This window comes from Amblyomma americanum, chromosome 3 (assembly GCF_052857255.1).
Source record: "Amblyomma americanum isolate KBUSLIRL-KWMA chromosome 3, ASM5285725v1, whole genome shotgun sequence".
Lineage (NCBI taxonomy): Eukaryota > Metazoa > Arthropoda > Arachnida > Ixodida > Ixodidae > Amblyomma > Amblyomma americanum.
Window position 1 is genome coordinate 171,381,633 of NC_135499.1, and position 19,646 is coordinate 171,401,278.

The 19,646-nt window shown below is 46.8% G+C and overlaps 1 protein-coding gene across 3 annotated transcripts in view; it reads right to left on the reverse strand.

Annotated features, from left to right (window-relative positions):
* Nucleotides 1–19,646, reverse strand: part of LOC144125415 (adenylate cyclase type 5-like) — a 199,603-nt gene that overhangs the window by 93,099 nt on the left and 86,858 nt on the right. Inside the window, exon 1 of one of the 3 annotated variants that reach the window (XM_077658786.1) lies at nucleotides 15,951–16,088. The exons of the other annotated variants lie outside the window; for them this stretch is intronic. The gene's annotated coding sequence lies outside the window, so the exon portion shown is untranslated. Of the gene's footprint in view, nucleotides 1–15,950; nucleotides 16,089–19,646 lie in introns of those variants that run through there. 3 annotated transcript variants of the gene reach the window in all.

Genomic DNA, 19,646 nt, shown 5'->3' on the forward strand with positions numbered 1-19,646 from the left:
AAAACTAATCATTGTGTATATGTCCCAAACAACTTTTGTAAACCGCTCATTTCGCTCATTTTTGTTGATTTCGTTCGAAGGTACAAGTTAATGTGATACATATATGATACCCTTACAAAAAATTTTAGACAGTCTGTAGACGGTCCATAGACTTGTGTCTAAAAAGACTCTCTAGCCTATCTATAGGCAAACCCTAGAGAACAGTCTATAAGAATACAAATCCTATGCAGTCTATAGACAATCTATATATTTATGCCACACACTTTTAGTAGACTTTTTTGTGTAGACAGTCTGCAGACTATGAATGGACGAAAAGAAGTATCTATAGGAAGGCAGTGGAGTCTATAAGAAGTATATAGACTGTCTATAGACCATTTTTATAAGGGTCAGCTCACATGAGCGTTGTTCGCCTGAATTACTGCTTCCCGCCGTTCGCTTTCTTTTCCTCTAGAGCAAACGCCTCTAGAGCAAACGCGAGAGCTATGAAAGATACTCAGCCTTTTTTTACTCACAGCTAAATCTAGAAAACCTGTCTCTCATGCATCGCGGTAACGCTCAGTTCGGTGCAGCTACAGAAACACAAGCGCAGGGGTGACTTTTTCCGTTTTTTTTTTTCGCCCCATAGCTCTATACCGAACTTCTCTTGTGCTCAGCGCCTGCACTGTCTCCTCTGACGTCCCTTTCGCTAAGGATTAAGCGTGCTTAGAAGCGCTCAGATCCTCCATGCAGTAAAGACCGTAAAAAAAAAGGGGGGGGGGGCACTCGGAACCGACGCAATCTGAAAGGAAATAAGCCTAATGACTTCTCTACACTGAGTACCTTAAGCGAAGCTGTGAACGTAGGGGTTTCTTTTTTTTTCTTTTTGCTCCCCAGAGCGATGAAGTCTAGCATAATATGTTAATAAATGAAAGCGTTATCAAAGCAGCTGTGACACACGTGGGAAATGAAAGGACAGTCGAGGATCACGAGGAAAAAAACACACAGAGACAGCGAGCGGTCAGCTCTTTTCACTTTCTCCATGTCTATCTCAGATTTACTCTCTCAATCTCATAGAAATGAGAAATGCACCGGAGTACGTACGACACTTGCAAGCGGATTTGCGCTTCCGACCTAGGCTGCGTATGCAGCGGAGGAAACTGGGAGAGGAATAGGCGAGAAGAAGGAAGAGAAGTCCAGAAAGTACATAAATAAATAAAAAGAAAGAAAGAAAGGAAGGAAGAGAGAGGGAGACAAAGAAGGAAAGAAAGAGAGAAAGTAGGAAAGAAAGAGAAAAGGAAATAAAGAAATAAAGAAAGATAGAAAGAAAGGAAGGAAGGAAGGAAGGAAAGGAAGAAGGAAAGGAAGGAAGAAAGAAAGAAAGAAAGAAAGAAAGAAAGAAAGGAAGGAAGGAAGAGAGAGGGAGAGAAAGAAGGAAAGAAAGAGAGAAAGAAGGAAAGAAAGAGAAAAAAAGGAAATAAAGAAATAAAGAAAGATAGAAAGAAAGCAAGGAAGGTAGGAAGAAAGGAAGGAAGAAAGGAAGGAAGGAAAGGAAGAAGGAAAGAAAGAAAGAAAGAAAGAAAGAAAGAAAGAAAGAAAGAAAGAAAGAAAGAAAGAAAGAAAGAAAGAAAGAAAGAAAGAAAGAAAGAAAGAAAGCGTGGATGAAGAGGGAGTGCAGTTGTTGCGGTATAGTGGTCTTGATGATGAGATAGCAGGCTATTCTAGCCTTGCTGCGAGCTCGTACTTCCGGCATTAGCCCCTCCTAGATGGCGCTCACATGGAGCGTTCGACGTTTGCACTGGCGCAGCCACCGGCCGAGAAGCCAGACAGCGTCTTTTGGAGAGACGAGAAGCAGGCCTGTCAAACGACGAGAGCGAGCTTGCAAATGTATGCAGAGGAGGGGAGAGCCAATGTGCGACTGCAGTCGAAGCGAGAGAGGATTCGTGGTAAGTATGCGTGCAGTGAAACGGCGGAGAATTGAGAAAGCGCGATGGAGCTCGCCCAGAGCATCACGCACGAAAAAAAGAAAAGAAGAACGTCCGCACCCGAAGGACACGTGCAGCGCGGCCGAATAACGAGGCCTGGCCCGAGTGGAAGCTGTGCGCCGGACAAGCGGCTGCCAGCTCGCTAGGCATAGCAAATGTCGCGAGTGATGAATGTCAGGGTAGACAGGAACGAATAGCACAGACTTAATGGTGGCCTCTGGAACGAAAGAAAGAATAAAAGAAAGGAAGAAAGAAAGAAAGGAAGGAAGAAAAAAGAAAAGAATGAAAAAACGAACGAAAGAACGAGAGAAAGAAAGGAAGGAAGAAAAAAGAAAAGAATGAAAAAACGAACGAAAGAACGAGAGAAAGAAAGAAAGAAAGAAGGAAGGAAGGAAAGAAAGAAAGGAAGAAAGAAGGAAAGAAAGAAGGAAAGAAAGAAAGAAGGAAAGAAAGAAAAAAAAGAAAGAAAGAAAGAAAGAAAGAAAGAAAGAAAGAATACAGAAAATTGCTGGTTCTTTGGAATGTCTTCAAGGAATTCTAAATGCATAGCATTTAGAGGACCTATAAGGGAGACTGTATAGGATAAGCATGAGTATTCTCAGCTCAGAAAGGGCATATACGGCATTTAGAACCCCAGTTTTATAGCAAGTGGCACTAGGAGATTTCCAGCCCCAGGTGGAAGCGTTACGAGGGCGTAGTGGACGTGATCCATATGATATGGACGTGTCCTAGCTTTGGAGAACCTGAGAGAACACACGAGTCCTGGGAGGCGCTGCTTCCCGAACAGGAAGAAAGGGGACAACGTGAATTCATCCTTCTGGCCCTGGCCGCTGCTGAGATCCAGGAGATACCGGTCGACGGCTGAGGGGGAGGAGGACATGGCTGGGACCGAGTTGCGCCTCGGATGCCCGTCAGTCTTTTAACGTGTGCTAATAAATGTGATCTCCCCCCCCCCCTCTCTCTCTCTCTCTCTCTCTCTCTATATATATATATATATATATATATATATATATATATATATATATTCTACTGGTATACCAATCATCGTTTACTTTTTAGGAGCACATAGCTGCAGCGGTATTCTGATGAAACTATGCCCGGCATGAAAATAAAAAAGAGAAAGCAATAAAATAAGAAAAAGAAAGAAAGAAAGACCAACGATTAAATATATGCACCTGAATAAAACACATAAAGGCAGGCAAAGCCGTAATAAACAAAAAGGTGGCAGGAAGGCGGACGCGTTTCGGAAAACGGATCATGAAGCGAAGAGGTTTCCCAAACTCCTTTGGTTTGTCTTATTGCGGCTCCAGCTCGTGTGGGACGCGTTGAGGCTACGCATTTAATGTTCAGCGCTCGTCCTCGCAAACGGAAGAACGGAGGCGAAACCGGAGAGGTACTAATGCGGAAGTCGGGCTTCCTGTTCCTTCGCCTATTTTCTCGTCCGTATTTCCATTTCCGCGCTTCTGACAAGCGTTTATCTCGTTTCGCAAAAATCGTAATTAATACGCGAAAAACAGGCCTAGCTTTGACGAAGAGTAATTAGGAAACAACAGCAAGAGGCATAATTCTAGCGACCCATTAGCTTTATGGGCAAGTTTTAGACGTTATTACTTTGAGAGTAGTTATTATAGTACACCTTTTTAAGGCTTGCAGTCTTTAAATCGGGTCATAAAGGTCACTAGCAGACAGACCGACTCCAAAAAGAAAATAAGCTAAGGCTAGGGCGAGGCAATAGTGATAAAGCGATAAAGGTTACAAGCGCTCTCATTTTTTACTGCATCCGCTCAAGCTGAAGATACACGATTCCAGGAAAACGGTCGAAGAGTGGAGAGCCCGAAAGACAAAGGCATGTGCACAGCACAGCACCCGCGCCCATTTCATGAGTAACGTATACATAGCGGCGCGACAGATAGCCCCTGCAGACACAAGGTTGCTTGCGGAAATACGGGCGTATTGTCCAGATCAAGCTGCAACGCCGCAGGTGGCGGTACCGCTCGGAAGACTTGCACAAGAGGAAGCCGTAAAGTTTAACGAGTAAAAGCGAAGCGGGTCAGTCCACGTGCGTACAAATAAGACAGAAAGGAAAGCTATACAGCTGGGGACTCTATGTAATAACTGTGGCCGCCACATATCTCGTACCACCTGTGCGTTAGTAACCGTTTCCCCCTTATCTATACGCGCCTCTGCGGATGAAAGATTTTATTATTGAATTGAATTTCTTTTTCTTTTGTTTGCTGCATTCTTTCTCTGCAGCAGGACAGTCAAAGGTCAGAGATCTTGCACGAGGAAGCACAGCGCGTGGGACGGTGTAAAAGTCTGGCGAATGCCGGAAGCACCAAAAAGGCAGGCGAAATCGAAGCTTGGTTGTTGTTGAGGGCCTCCCCCCCCCCCCCCCCCCCCCCTGCAGGAATGCTTCACAAGAGACACAACACAGTCCGCCGTACACGTCTGCTCGCTCGTCCTCTAGATGCCGGCCTTGCTCTGTCGTCGTCTTCATCTCGTCTTTTTTTCTTTTCCTTTCTTTCTTTCTTCACTTCCATTCCACACGCGTTGCTTCCACGATAGCGTATCGCTGCACGCCTCACTCGCACCCCCCTCCGTATACGGCTGTTTGCGAAGTGCATGCGGGCGGCGGGTTACTTCCGACGTCACCATCAATCGTTCGCTTCGGAGCTTTTCACTTGCTTTCTTCCTCTTTTCCCAACAACACGCGACTTGTGTACCGTCGTCCCTGTCTCGTCCTATACTACAGCTTTCGTCTACAGCAGCCTTGTTTTCGCTGGTGATGTATGCTGCCTACGCCTATCAGCGCCGTTGCGTCTCCGAGGATGGCGATTCGCGTGTCTGGGGCGGCCGGCCCCAAGGACAGCTCCGTCTTAATGCGTACGGCCCTCAATTTACGTCTTCTCTCCCAATTTCTTATCCCCCCCCCCCTTCCCTCTTGTCCACTAAAGACACAGACAGGCACATTATTTGAGCCATTTTCGGGTCTCCCGCTCTCAGACGGTGGGAAATGCGGCGGCAGCTGATTGATAGCCACTCGGGCTTCGGTCCGGAACTGCTCTATTAAGGAAGAAGCCGACGTGGCCATTCCCCGTTCAGTTGTATGCGGCCACGCACGGGCAGTTGGTCCCTAGGGGGAAGGAGGTTACAGAGGCGAGGAAAGGGGAAGCGCGCGCATCAGTTATTAACCGAACATTGACGAGTCACACTAGGCGGAGCGAATAAATCGTAAATGAAGGGCGAGCTGCCGTATGGCAGCCCTGGGAATTCACTTGATTGCTCGGGTTAAGGGAAGGGGCTGGATTTTTTCATTTCGGCCCGGCGAGTCGGTTAATTAGCCAAGAACGAAAAGAACGTCCGCGCGGTTGTTTCTTCCGTCTCGCGCTTCCGATTTTATTCCTTCCGCGGTAAGCGGAAGTATTTCTCTCTGAAGAGGAGGACCGGACAGCTACGATAAAAAAGAAAAACACCACTCATCATTTATGCTTTCTTCTTGTCCGCTCTTTATTTATCTATTTGGTTTTCACAGTCTGTCGTTAACGCTATTTTTTTCCCTAGTCGAAGAGTTCTGATTACCGGGCATCCATTATATTTACTAATTTCATTACTGATTCATGAAAGAAACCTAATTCCGTCACTTTCGAAGGAACGTCCGTGTAGTTCTGGTCTGTCTTTCACAGGCAAAACCTAACGTGCGCTGCGCGAGTGTAGTTGAGCTGGCAACAACGTGCAGATTAGCCTGCAGTGTACCGGCAACCCTTCAGGGAATCGTTCCCTCATCTAAAGGACACACTATCACTACGCTGGTTTGACTAATAACGTGGCCGGTTAGTACAATCGCCAGAAAGAAAGCAAAAAATCAAATACCAGGCAATGACACAATAAAAATACATCGGGGAGGAAACCCATGCGGCCATTAGACAGAACAAAAGACTTCAGCAGACGACCAGAAGTATAGTGGCTCAATGGCCCTGACGTTTGGCTGCATGCCGAGCCCACGGTCACGGAATGGAAGCTCGACAGCGACGGCAGCATTTGTAGCGAGGAGACGGCGCCCTTGTGCAGTGCCAATAGAGGCTCGCGCTAAAGAACCACAAGTGGCTGAAATTATAATCCAGAGCCCGCCACTAAGACATGTCTGTGAATTGTGATAGCCCAAGTGAAACTCCCAGGACGGTAATGTCGATGTGGCACCTGGTACTACTTGTGTAGATATGGAATAGAGTAAGAGGGAGTGCGTTTAGCGAATAAAGAGCCCAGATCCTAATAGAGACTGTTCGGGACGTCCCTAATAGAGACCGCTTGAGACGTCCCTGTAGCCATACGTTGTCTCCCTAATGCCATCAGTAATAAAAACGAAAGCAAAAACAACATGCGTCGGCCAATAGATGGCCGAGAGAAGCTCGCAAAGCACAAGGAATACATTTGAACAGAGCCGGAGTTGACGGCGGCAGCAGAGGGTGAAACGGCGCATTGATTCTGCGTTTCATTACATGAGGGAACGAAGCCCACGGGTGGCCTGGACCAGAGCCATTGAAGAAGAACATTAGTCGCGCTGCTGTCAGTGCTGCTTCCAATAGTGTCGGTAGACTTTCAACTCAATGTAATTCGAAAAAAATATGCTAAGAACAAGTCGACGGAGTCAAACACAGGAACGAAGAGCACTTGGAACCGGCGAAGCACGTCTTTCGGATTTCCGGTGGCCTGTTTTAATCCGTATGCCGAACAAAAGACAAAAGAGGACTATATAAAGCGGCTTGACAACGTACCGACCTTCGCAAGACTGCAGTACCGCTGTTTCTCATAAAAAAGAAATGACCCAGATTGCGGTATGACGTCCAAGCAGTCCTGCGCTTTCTGGAAAATGTACCTTTTCTATCTGCCTTTTTTTCTCTCTCGTTGCTTTTTGAACTGATCAAATCGGAGTCAGCGCACATGCAAGAGCGGCTTAGTACGAGGATGCATTAAAGGCTGTCGCGAGAAAAAGTAAAAAAATAAAACTCATTTCTTTTGGATTGTATTATTTATTTATTTTTTTACCGATGAACTCAGTGCCCCGTCCAAGCGGCTGCACCTGGCAGCTTAGTACAGTGGTTCTTTCTCCGGCAAACAAGGATCGCGCGGGTGTTTTCAAGCATACAGAGACACAACAAAAAGAGGTATTTTATAATACAACGGGGATAAAAAACAAAGGGAGGACAAAACAAAGAAGATAGAGCCACACCGGAAACGGCCGTTCTTTATCGTCAATGGCATGCTGTGGTCAGCGATAGCATGTGGTTGACAACCCTGACTATCAGATAAACATAGTGCACTGCTGCCCTCGCCGAGGTTAAAGCGGCACATTAGAGGCACGCGTGCCTTACGCGGAAACGTTGCCTCTGGATTATGTTAGTGCATGCCAACTGACATCGCACAGCACACGTGCTAAGGCGCCCGTGTGCTGTGCGATGTCAGTGCACGTTAAAGATCCCCAGGTGGTCGAAATTATTCCGGAGCCCTCCACTACGGCACCTCTCACTTCCTTTCTTCTTTCGCTCCCTCCTTTATCCCTTCCCTTACGGCGCGGTTCAGGTGTCCAACGATATATGAGACAGATACTGCGCCATTTCCTTTCCCCAAAAACCAATTATTATTATCAACCATGCATTACAGTTCCGCATGCGGCCGAGGCTTTCAGCACCTCTTCCTTGAATGCCACATTGCTAAGCCGCGCGCTTTCTTAAGGTCGTAGTAGCGACGCTTTTGCCAAGTAGCAGGCTTGTGCAGGGTGCTTTAAATCGAGTTTACGCGCCTTAATCATTTCGCCCTTTAGGCAAAACCGACATCAAGTCGCCACGCCAACGGCTAGGTAGTGCTTTAAAAGCCCGTCAGCCGGTGTGACGTCTCCCAGCTAACGTCATAGCCGGCATCTAAATCCGAGAATAGCTTCCCTAAACTCGGCTATAGATATGCAGGCACCCCCCCCCCCCCCTTTCCCACTCGGGAAATTAGTGCGAAAAAAAAAAACTCCCCACAGAAAGAAACATGAGCCCATCCCAGGCTTCGTCGCAACAGCTGGTTTGGTCACGCCTTGACGCGCAGTCAGCCAAAGCGGGTGATTAGGGATATGTGTCGGCCGGCGTCGATAGCTTCGAGTGGCTCGTTATCGTAAAGGCCGAAGTACGCCGGGTGCGGGCTCTCGAGAGGCGCTCATTTGGAGAGCGCGCGGTAGGGCCCGCTTATTGCTCGGAGAAGCCCTTCTTCTGCCTCAACTTTTTTTCTTCTCACTCTCCACTGGAGGGGGCTCACACTTGGCGATATCACTTCACTGGCGAAAAATGGCGACTGTTTCGGTTGCAGTGGTCGTACACGCGACGGCGTTTGCGAAACAAGCCAGTGAGGCGATGGTCGAGTCTGAACTCAGAGACTATGCACTCCAAACAAGAAAAAAATAAAAAAGGAAGTAAAGAGGCAGTTAGCTGCCTTCCAGCATACTCCCTTTCATAAGAGAGTGTGCTAGAGGGCAGCTTACTCTCTTTTTACTCCCATATAGGCGCATTCGTGCTTGGAGTGTATGCACTCTGAGCACGAAATGAGTAAAAAAAAATTAAGCTCTCTTCTATAGCGCTCCCTTTACAGTCCAGGGTATGCGGTCCAATCCCTGGGGTAGATTTCCACTATTAAATATACATAATACTGACGGTTGGCAACGGAAACGAATTCCCTCTTCAGAACATGCGAAGTTCTAGCAGTTACGAAGGTTTTAACCAATGTTTCAATCTCCTCTATTTCCTAATCTCAAGACCTCCGGTGCCGCATTTAAATGCTTCCTCCCACTACTAACTGCATCGAGTTTGTATCTGCTCTGAAGTAGAAATACACCTCCGTTGCCAAGAGTAAGCATTCCCTATATTTAGCGAGAGAAATCTACTCCGGAACATGGGCAGCATACCCTGCACCTTGAAGGGAGTACGCTAGAGGGCAGCTTACTCCATCTTAACGCTTACATAGGCTTATTCGCGTCTAAAGTGGATGACGCTACTGCCAAAGATCAAATTCTTCTCCCGCAAGTTCAATTCAAGGTACGCTAGGTGTAGCAGCAGTACGTGAGCTGCCCAGTAGAATTCGCACGCATGCCTGCAACAGCAGTGTAAATCAATTGCTCACTCTTTATACTACGTTTATATTACCGGTGGGATGAGGCGAAGCAAAAGACAGATGTTCCGTAGGCAGTAAACGTGCCGAAAAAATTCAGTACCAGAGATGAATACGCCTTGGCGTGAGCGGCCCTCACTTCGAAAGGTAGAACCCCCATCGCCAACATTTCCAATCACTTCGCAATGAATATGTTCATCCGTGTATCAAGTGGCCGACGTCGCAACGTGTGGAGGTCGATGCGTCACTAAAGCAATAAACTTTTGGCAAAGAACATTATCCTAGGGGCTGTCTTCGCACTAACATTAACCTCTTCGTGAATCACACTGTTCGTCCTTACAGTGCCATAGCGGTGGCAGCGGAGTTCGACCCTGACCGAACGAGACCACCGCGGCCTCAAGCCCGGTATCGATGTGTGACGTCGTAAGACGTCACGCCACGTCAGACGTCTGCGAAAGATAAGCGAGGAAGAACTAGGTTTTGGTTGAACATGACGTGTTTTAACGCACTGTACAGACCTTTTCCACTGTTTACAGCTTTACGTGCGCGTGTTGGACTGTGCTGAGCACATGCAGTAGATGTCTGTATAAAATGCGCCAATCAGGACGCTGCTAACACAGTCCAGTGGAAATATGGCTGCGCTCAAAAAGGCAAATGTGAAAAGGACTAAGCCTCACGTTGGATAGATGTAGTTATTCGTGCCTGTTTTACCGTAAGGCGAACATTGCGTTAAAACGAGTAACGTCTGTGCGAAGTTTTAATCGCGTGACGCTCGAAGTGGGCTGGAAGTATACAGTGCGTGATGCTAATATAACGACGACAGCTCGGCGTTTTTTTTTTTCTTGCCCCCTCGGGATGCCTTTAAGGTGCTCGCTATTTCGGGTTTTTTCGGCTACAAGTAATCACCTGTTGAAGATGACGATCATACAAGCACCTCGCGAGATTCGGCTAACAGAGATCCTACGCAGATCCTGTCAGGCTTGTCTACATACAGCACTTGAGCGGTGCGCTCCGGAACAAAGAAGGTGAAATCTAGCCCCAGCTGCTGCCCTGTTTCACAGACAGTGCCTCTGCGCGAGTGAAAACAAACAGAGGAAAAGCCGCAAGGAGGAGAACATCGCACCTCAAATGCACCAACTGCTGTCAGATATTGTTTTATTGTTGTTTTTTTTTTTTTGCTTCGTAGCGCACTGCTGCACCTCTCAAGACAAGCCCGGAGAGGTCTGCATTGTTCTCTGAGAAACGGAAATCATGTTTTATATATGCTGACTGACGCAATAGTAGACGTTAGCAAGAACTAACGCAAGTGCATGCACATAATGACGCATTACGGAAGTCCTTCCTTCCCGCACTGCCGACAGCACGACATTACTATACATTGCCTGAACAAGCAGTGAACGGTTCTAGAATTTGCACGCAAATGTGTTTGGGAGTCTTTATCTTTCGCTTGTCTTCTTAACAATGTAAGCTGTACCCCTTACGTCTCAATACCTACAAGACGTTTGGTAGTGCTTGTGGTGTCCACACGGTGTGTTTCGCTTGAGGCCACGTTCTGTCATTGCACTGTATCCGGTACTTCTTCCATAACGAGTAGACAGCGCGAAGGTCAGGGGCTTCTTTATCTCTCTCGTGTTACTTGACCTACACGCACTGCATATTGGTTTCTTTCTTTCTTCCTTTCTTTATTTCATGCTTTCTTTCTTTATTTATTTATTTCATTCTTTCTTTCTTTCTTTCTCTCTCTCTTTTTTTCTCTCCCTCTTTTTCTTTCTTCTGCTGCTTCTGTGAAAGTGCGAACGTCTGCGAGCAATGATGATACTTTTGCATAACGTTCTCTTTCTAGTATTCCGTTCAGTTCACGCTATACAAACTTACGTCAGCGACATACTTTAAACAGGACTATTGCCGAAAATTTACGAGGGCGTGGTAGTCAACAAGACTCTGCTTACACAGGCGAGAGCGTGTAACTGCACATGTTTTCTGCGCACCACTTCCTATGAGGCAACTGTGCTCTGAAAAATTTCCTCCAAATTACTGCAGCTTATCTGTCACCTTTGAGCACCCGCCTTGCATGCTTTCAAAAATTATATGAGGGAGGTGCGGGGTTAAATCCGCAATGTCACCGGGTGCCCACCTATGATTCAACGGTATAAGCTTTCGCCCGGCCTGATGCTCGACATCTTTGGAGTGAAATGTTTGACGCCACTCTGAATAGACGAAGAAAAAACCTTGTGCCATGGCGCTCTTTGACCACAGATGCCCTTGTGCCGTAAAAAATCATTATCATCACCATTTGGCTCTTTCAATGAGAAACGACAGATGCAAAAATGCACCGGCTAACTACGTTCGTACCCAGCGGCGCTGTTGTGCGTTCGATTATTGTCAAGGGGCAACTGTTACTATTAAGGGGTATCGTTAAGGGAGCTGCTCACACCCGAGATTTAAATAACTGATGCATGGTTAGCGGAAGGCGTATCACGGGACTAACGTCCCGGCCTTGCGCCCTAGCCTATAGTGTCGCGCGCAGTTGGTCCTGGCAGAACAAGCAGGGTGCCTATAATGTGGCAACGAACAAATTGGGATTTTGAATTTAAAAAGAAACGAGAAGCTCGACATCTGCAAGCCAAGCTTTTTTTGTTGTTGTTTGGCGCATCAGAATGAATAAAAATGTTACGTGAATGCGGTGGGCGGTCACTACCAGTTCCCTCTCGAATATTTGCTGTTGAAAGCTTGTTTCAGCTGTCGCCAGCTTTTTACACCATCGAATGATTGGTTTCAGCGAGCGGACGGTCCGTTTACGTGATGCGACGTCACGGATGTCTCAGTGAGGTCGTCTGCAATTGAGCTCCCTTAAAGGATTACCAATTTTTTGGGCTATATAGTGGTTATATTTACCTCCTAGAGTCTCATTACTTAATCATGTTTACCTTCTCTCTCGGTATAGCTTAACGCTGAAGAAACAAAAAAAGCAAGGAGAAGTGTGTAATTTCTAAGGCTAGGAACGAGCGTCCAGAAATAATGGGCTGACGAACGGGAACCCGAACCTCGGATGTTGCAGATGCGAAGGTACGAACAACTGTGCATTTTCTTTAGAGGAGCGTCATTTGAAGCTTCATCATCATCATCAACCTAACCACGCCCACTGCAGGGCTTAATCCGTGCTAGATTCATGATGGCAATCCGTCAGCACCCGACCCACCACCGAACGTTGGTCTCCTGTGTCATAAAACGCGAGATGAAAACCTGTTCGCGGCGGCCGCATTTAGATTGTAGAAAAATGCAAGAACACCCGTGCCCTGTGCGACGTCAGTAGTGCACAGTACATAACCAAAGGTAGTTGCGGTTAATATGGAGCCTTCTGCTACAGCATCCCTCACTGCCCATATGCAGCTTGAGACGTTAAACCTCGCATACCACTACCACCACCATCCGCTACCGGATTGCCATCATCTTGATGTCCTTGCAATGCTTGTTATAATTGTTTTTAAATTGGAATTGAAGGAGATATGTTGAGTGCATCGTGAAACTATGAATTCCGAACACGGAGCTCAAACTGAAGATTCTTCATAGAACTGAACTTCCAGGAAAACTCCTTCCTTTCGCATTGAGCTTCTAGGCGAGGTTTTCATATGTGGCTGAAGCCAACTGGGAAATCGGGACCGAACTAGCCCAGTGGAGGGGCATTGCGTTTGTGCTATCAGGAAGTCGAATATGCAGCTGTTTTTCATCTCGCGCGCTTACCTACTGACACAGCAACAACAGCGGCACAGTTGATTAAAGTGAGCGAGCTTCCTTCCTTCTATTACTTCTTTCCTTCTTTCTTTCTTTCATTCATTCATTCATTCATTCATTCATTCATTCATTCATTCATTCATTCATTCATTCATTCATTCTCATCAGGAAGGGTCCGTGCGGCCACAAAGCGAGTGTTGGAGCGAATGAGTCGGGGGTAACATTTATATGGCTGCGGAAAAATTGCTGCCTTGTACGGTAAAAGAGGTAAATAAAAAAGTGAAAGGAATTAAAAAAAATCGACGAATACCAAGCATGCAAAAAAGATTGGCCACATAGAGCAGGCCTTTCATAAGCACCAATGCTGCATGCTTGCGGCAAAGTTCGAAAGTGCGCCGTAGCAAAAGCCCTCGTAATAAAAAAAAAAAAGAACTGAAGGCAACGAAAACAGGATTTCCATAACGTTCGCGAAACGCAGGCAGCACAATGAAAAAATTGAAAAGCGGAGCTGGGTATTTGTATCGCCTTTCCAACCTAAAAGCGGTGGTAACACAGTCGCTTTCAGAACTTGGTGTATAAAATTCCCTAGCTCTATACCTTTCCTAGTTGGCCAGTAAGGTAATAGCACTCAACGGAGAGAGCGCTCTGAGAGGCTTTATCGCCCTTCCAGTTCCCAGAAAAAGCTTATTGCACGGACGCGCTCAGAATCAATCGGGCCGCTTGTTATCTAGGATAATGGGCCTATTGTACTGCAATGTACATAGACCGTATAAACGAAGAGCTTAAATCTAGTAATCCTGAAATTAACGTCCACTGATGTCAAACATTTTAACATTCCAACTGATTCTGTTGAATTTCAGTATTACATGTTCTTTCGAATGGATAAAAAAAGAACGCCGCTCGACATACATCCTGCTTTGACTTTCGAACGTAAAAACCAACCATAACGAGATGAAGCTTTTCAGTGCAATAGGCCTGCAGTTACGTATGCTCGTGGTTGCCACCAGAAGTATGTTTCAAACATGCGTTATTTTATTATACTGGGACATGCCTCTCATGTGGTACATAATAAGACAAAAAGAAAGCAGAATGTTGAGACCGATCTCTTGACATCTTTTCGACGGATTTATTTTTTCGTTATTGATATATGGGATGATTTTTCTTTACCTGTACAGATTTTGAGTTAAAAATCGCGAAAGAAACGTCGGACATTATGTACGTGGTACAGTTCAATTGAAATAGCATTAGTGAACTCAAATGATCTAATCAATTTTTTTTTAAATTTCTGGTGCATGATTATGTTCGGAAATTGAAGGCCATCAACTTCTAGCGCAAGCCTGTTTTTAAAATTCCTGAATTGGTATTGTTTTTCGAATTATCGAATGTTTAAGAACGCTTTTGAAAGCTCGTTTAATTGGCTTTCTCGCGTTTTCCACTTATAAGACGTCGCTGCGCGCGGTATTGTCGCCAAAATCACATCCAATTGTCCTACGTCATAAAATACGCAAACTGCGTCTGTATTTCCCGCATTAATATTTTGAGTTATGGCATTTCATTAACGTGCAACTTGGGAAAGCCAGCTTAACGATCTCTTTCAAAGTGACATTTTTTTACCTTCGATATTTCGAACCATGATGTCGATTCAGAAAATTTCAAAACTCTGCTCGACTTCATATTTGACGTCCTTCAGTTCCGCTACATAATCTTGCGCCCTAAAACCAAACATTAAAAGGTGTATCAGTTAATTTTAATCAACAAATCGTCCATTAACCTAGGTCTATCACGTACATATGTGCGTCTTGCTACACAGCCCACCTGCACTGACGACCCCGGCGCATCCCTCACGATTTATGAGATAAAAATCAGTATATATGAAATAAAAAAAACACCTGATATATGTATTTCGTTCTCCCTTTTGTCAGAATAATGTATCCTCTACTCGGAACCACTTGCGAGTACAATCAGCAGTTCAAACATTGGTGATACGGGCTGACAAGTTACATTAAGTAGTAAAGCGCCGAGAGGCATAGGTGCTTTCAGTGCGTCAACTGCACCTGGCGTTTGACATCAGAGCAGGTGCTAGCGAACAGGAATGAACTAATCTGCGTTCTTTGCGACATGCGCAGAAAGAATCTGCCACACCTTCCATCTTCCCTTTCTCTACGGCATGATAATGTGCGTTCCCCAAAGTAATAAAACTCTCGTTTTCTTTTCCTAACTCTGTAGGGCTACTTCTCCCGAAATTATTCATTCTTCTCACTCTAAAGTAACCCTAAAGTAAGTCGTAATTCTTTAACACTATTGCAAAAATATTTCCACGTACTTTGGCGTTACACTCGCTTTAAGGAACAGGTAATTAAACAAGCGCAGCCGTACAAAGGACAGTGTCCGAAAAAAAATACGAGAAGAAAATCAGAGTGAAACAAGCATCTCGGAAACTTCGACACCAACCGATAGGTTTGTGAGCGAATTCATCCGAAACCTGTAGACACGATATGTGGAATTGAAAAGGCAGGAGTTAAGCTGGTAAGCGAAAGCTGTACAAAATATTTGAGCTTTGAGATACCCTAATCGCCGCAGAGAAGTTAGATCGGCTGTTTTTCATGTCAGTGCTATAAAAGAGAACGAAAAGATAGCAAAACGAGGATTCCTAGCTGTTATTATTGCACTAAAAATTCATCGCTTCTTTACGCTAGGGTTGTCGCACCTTACCCGAGGTATTACCGAGTGAAAGAACCGGGAATCTTCGCACAGCTACCGAATATTACAACCGGAATTTTTAAATTAAACATCATGGTCATTTCAAGCTGATACAGTTTTCTTGTCATTGCATCAGATATACAAACTGCGTCTATTCTTTTTACTTTAAGATTATTAACATAAGGGGAAAAAATAACTAAAAGAATATCGAGATACGATACGGAGGCTTGAATAAGCCGGCGCTCAGTAAAACCTACAAGAGTGACTACGAATCAGTGCAAATTAGTCTCGCAATAGACTTAAATACTTCTGAAACATACATCTGGGGTAAAGCCCAAAGAGTACAGAAAACCCGGAGACAAAACTTCCCTCACAGCGACAGCACTCGGGAGGAGGTCCCGGAGCGAAAGCACCTACCTGTGTTGTCAAACGTAATAGTCACCGGTGTCCCGGAAACAACATCGATGACGGAGAAGGGAAGACAGCCCGCAAGAAGGACCGCGCAGGGCTTCGGTGCACCGTAGTTGGCGAGTGCAAGAGACGGCACAATAGAACAGACCGGAGATTCCTCGCTCGCACCCTTCTCACTCGCGTCGAAAAGTCACGAGGATCTCCGACAAGAGACAACGAACAGAAGCTGCAGCAACAGAGTCGGCGTCGGCAGGCATTGCCGGGACAGTCCTCCGGCGCGCCGTGGAGACAGCGCCGATCTCGAACCGCTGGGAGGAGGGTGATACCGCGCACACGTGCCCAGGAGGAAGAGAATATAGAACGGCTCGGTGATTCGAAGAGGCAGGGAAGGAAGAGAAAGTGATCAAACTATACTTTTTTTCTTTTCTTTCGGGGCTTATTATTTTTGTTTTCTTCACTCGCCGCACTTTCTTCTCGCGATTCTTGATCCCCCCCCTTCTTTCTCAAACTCTGCGCGAAAGACTCCAGGAAGTGTCGTTTGAGCGCTCGCAGCTGCTGGACCACGAAACTAGAGCTGCGCTTGGAAGCGCGCGCACCGACTGACGGAGGGGGCGCGGATCGGCCGCCGCCGAGCAAAGAAAACGGGAGAAAGGAGGAGAGAGAGGGAGGGGGGGGGGGGGGGGTTCGTTTCGTTCGTCCGACGCACGCCCGGCAGAGAGCGCCGGGCGGCCGCCGCTGAGGCTAGCGGCGCCGGCGGTAGCGTCGTCGCTCGCCGACGCTGGCCGAGGCGTGGCAGAGGGGGCGCTACGTCCGTTACCGTCCGTCGCCGCCGCCCGGTCGCGGAAGATGACAGCTGCCCGATCGAAAAGCGATGCGAGGACAGGAGTGCGAAAGAGACGGGACTTTTTGGGGCCGGTAGCTGCACGACTTGCTCGCTCATGTTGCTGTTGTTTTCGTCAGCAGTGTTTGTGACTGTGCCTAGAATAGCGGTCGCTTAATGTTAGCCGGAATAAGGACGTGAATGCGGGGAATTACGCGAAGCGAAGATAAATGATGCAGGTGGAGGAAACGATCGAGTTTGACAGCTAGCTGCACGGGGCGATATAGTGTAGAGGCAGACGGGCACTTCGTTTCTTTGTTTTTTTCTTCATCCTGCAATACAGTAGCTGTGCGGGAAGAACTTACCTTTTATCTCTATTTGCCTCGGCCTATGAATTTGGTATGTCTGTTTCTCCGGTGGCATCACCGTCTTTGTGTACTCCACTTATAGATTCCACGGTAAGTGACAGATTCTTTTGGGGACCGGAGTCGGAAATACAGTCGCGCGTACGTACGATATTTTCTCGCGACTGATTTGAACCGCGGCTCTTGGGTTTTGCAGAGCTCGCTGGTGTCGACTGAATCGAGGTCCCTACGAGCAGCTTTTTGAACGCAGCCAGTTTCGTAACTGGTCAAGAGAGTTTCCAACCAAAGAAAGATATGGAAATGCCTACACACTTTTACTCACACACACACACAAAGAAAGAAAGAAAGAAGGAAAGAAAGAAGGCAAGGAAGAAGGAAAGAGAAAGAAAGAAAGAAAGAAAGAAAGAAAGAAAGAAAGAAAGAAAGAAAGAAAGAAAGAAAGGAAGAAAGAAAGAAAGAAAGAAAGAAAGAAAGAAAGAAAGAAAGAAAGAAAGAAAGAAAGAAAGAAAGAAAGAAAGAAAGACTCGGCATGTGGTCAGGCACACCATATGTATATCATGCCGAAGCTATATTGAAATACCATGACAAGCATGCGGAAAACTTGTGAAAAGCGCACAGATTTACGTCCGTTTCACATATCACGAAAGCTCCGTATTCCGACAATACATTATGCGCGGCCCGTATGTAACATTTTGCGGGAGCTTTTCGTGCTCCCGTGATTTCTGCGACGAAGAGGACCGCTTCTCTTCACAACTGCAGGAGTTCACGTCGCAGGGGGGCAACACGATGTGAGCACCGAATACGCGGGGTACACGTATATCCCATGCATTTTAGCGAGCGTCCGACTGCCAGCTGGAAGGAGGCTGCGCACATGTTTGTTGACGAGATGAGCGTATCTGTGGCCGGTATATACGCCCGAACGTCTGCGGTGCTATCTTGCCTCGAGGTTTAATCTCGTTCGAGAGCGCACAAGGCTCTAGTCAGCCACTTCACGTGAAAATCGATACGACTATTATGAAAGCTACATGCAGAGAAAAGCTTGAGTTCGGTGGCCAAGCAAACGGGAAATAAATTAGAACGAAGGCCAAATGTGGTTCTCGTTTGAATACGTATATCGGGTGCAATGGCGGCTTTCCAGAGGCCGATTTCAGAACCAAATGTACAGCTACAGAGGGAGGCGACGCAAATGTAAGTTTTTATGCATTCAAATATTTCTTTGGACATGGTTTAGCCGCCGCGGTGGTTCAGAGAGCGGCTATGGTGCTCGGCTGCTCACCCCGAGCCTTTAGCACTTCGCCTCCACCGGAATGCGACCGCCTCGGCTGACATCGAGCCGAGGCGGTCGCATTCCGGTGGAGTCGAAGTGCTAAAGGCCCGCGTACTGTGCAATGTCAGTGCACGTTAAAGAACCCAAGCTGGTCGAAATTATTTGCAGCCCTCCACTACGGCGTCCCTCATAGCCTGAGTCGCTTTTAAGACGTCAAGCCCTTTAAAACCAGAACCGAACCTTGCAGATGAGGCAAACTGGCGGCACGGAAACTGAAAGAAAACAAAGGGTAGTGGTGTTGGAAACGAAGACTGCATGCTTCGCATTGAACTAATGGACAACTTCGAGAGCCTGGATGCTTCGCGTTGAAAACTTTTTGAACAGAGATTATCGGCACGCTCGAAGAAGAGTGTGGCTGGAGGGGGCGACTTCTACTTTCTGGTTGAGAAATAGTCTACCGAAACACTACACTGACGCCAGCTTTGCTGTGCATTGAAGCTCAGATGAATTGGGCATATAGAACGTCCCCGCGCCGAGCCCCTTCAAATAAGTCTGCCTCTGGTGGAGGGTGCACATTCCGTTACAATATCTGGCTTCCCGGCGGTTTAACTCGCCGTGAGGAGGTGGCGTTGAGGAGAATCCGGGTGGATGCTGCGCTGACGCCTGCGGTCAGGGCCTCCTGGACATCACAAACACCGCTTTTGAACTGCCCCTTGTACCCTGCTTCTGCTACAGAGGTGACGTTACATCACTTTCTGCTGACTTGCCCTGGACTTCGGGAGCCACGCAAGCGACACCTCGGCATTGAGGGTTACCACCGGACACTCGAATCTGGACCCACGGGCACCAATACCGGGCCTTGTTGGCATTCATAGTCGACACCGGCCTGCACATGTACTATCGGGGACAAAACTGCTATACCCCACGCAGCCGGAGCCGGAGCAACGGAAAAATGCATCGTAACGCCATCTAAAGCACGAAACATTGAAACAAGTCAAGTGACATGCCTGCAGATAATAAAGGGCTCCCATTGGCTCTCTCGATCCCAGGTGCCGCCTGTAGATGGCGTTACGATGCAGTCTTCCGCTGCTCTGGCTCCCGCTGCGTGGAGTTTACCACTTTTGTCCCCGATAGTACATATAACTCTCTTATGCCGAAGGGCATATTTGCGCAATTAAAAAAATGCGTGTATTGCCGGTTGGAACCGCTAACAAAAGCTTTAGCCATCAGGACGTGAAGGCGACCTTAAA